General features: G+C 40.8%; 1 non-coding gene across 1 annotated transcript; it reads right to left on the bottom strand.

Moving 5' to 3' along the window:
• Positions 1 to 489: 489 nt before the first annotated feature.
• Positions 490 to 596, bottom strand: LOC139856359 (small nucleolar RNA R71). Its single transcript, XR_011761845.1, has one exon. It is a non-coding gene; the product is annotated as a small nucleolar RNA R71 (small nucleolar RNA).
• Positions 597 to 1,191: the final 595 nt, after the last annotated feature.

The raw sequence follows: 1,191 nt of genomic DNA, 5'->3' as shown, positions 1-1,191 counted from the left end.
CATCAAAGCAAGAAACTTTTAATTCAGAATCAAGTACAACTAAGCCACGATATTCTGAATTTGGTGAACCCGTTCATCCTCCAAATTTTGAAATGGAAGGAGAGGCAAGACCGGCTGTACCAAGACAATCAATGGCGGCCAAGATGAAGCCAACCCGAACTGGACAAGGAATTGCAATTACTCAGCCACCTGGTGAGGTAAAATTTGAAATAAAAGGACCTATTCTCCAAATGATTAACAAAAGATGTCAATTTGGTGGAGGTCCGAATGAAGATGCTAACGAACATATTCGTCTCTTTCAAGAGATATGTGTTCTATTTAAGCTTCAAGCGGACATCAACCAAAATGTACTTTTAAAACTTTTTCCCGTGGACACTCCATGGGGAAGCACGGAGTTGGATAGATTCATTGCCCGAGGCTACGATAGAAATTTGGGATGATATGTTGGAAAAATTTCTTAAGAAATGTTTTCCAGCTTCTAAGTCCGCGAGACTAAAACAAGAAATTACCCAATTTTTTCAAAAGCCGATGGAAACCTTATATGAAGCATGAAATCGATTTTCCAAAATGCTAAGAGGTTGTCCAAACCATGGTTTGGATACCTTCCAAAAAGTCCAAATCTTTTATAAGGGTTGTAATGTTGCAACCCGAATTTCTATTGATCAAGAAGCTGGAGGTTCACTCATGGATAAAACAGAGCAAGAAGTGTAAGATCATGTTTTTCCAATTAGTTTGGACGCCGTCCAAGGTGATGGGACGCCGTCCAACATTGAAGGACTGGACGCCGTCCTGGAAATGGGACGCCGTCCAGATGAACTGGCGGGCCAGCAGTTTGGTTTTTGATATTTTAAAGGGGTAATTTAGTCTTTTCACTTGTTGAACGAGTTTAAGGCCACATGATCAGATCTTGGGGTGTCACTTACTCCATTACCACCAACCTCATCCCTACCACTTCAATTTTAGTGAGGGAAAGTTTCTAGTGTGAGAAAGCTCAACCAAAGGAAGAAGAAGCTAGTTTCGGGTCTTAGCTCGAGTTATAAAGTTGCTCATCTCCTCACTAGCTACGTTTTGGTTGTGGTGGTATGTCCTAACTTTTACTTCCTTACTTTCATTAGTGTAAGGGTTAAGGTTTGGGTTAGAGCTGAACTTAAAACCCATTATTGGTAATTTTTGGGGGTTTCGGGTGAGATT

Source organism: Rutidosis leptorrhynchoides, chromosome 6, assembly GCF_046630445.1.
Source record: "Rutidosis leptorrhynchoides isolate AG116_Rl617_1_P2 chromosome 6, CSIRO_AGI_Rlap_v1, whole genome shotgun sequence".
Classification (NCBI taxonomy): domain Eukaryota; kingdom Viridiplantae; phylum Streptophyta; class Magnoliopsida; order Asterales; family Asteraceae; genus Rutidosis; species Rutidosis leptorrhynchoides.
Note: the sequence above shows the minus strand (reverse complement) of the source record. Positions and strands in the feature narration are given on the sequence as shown.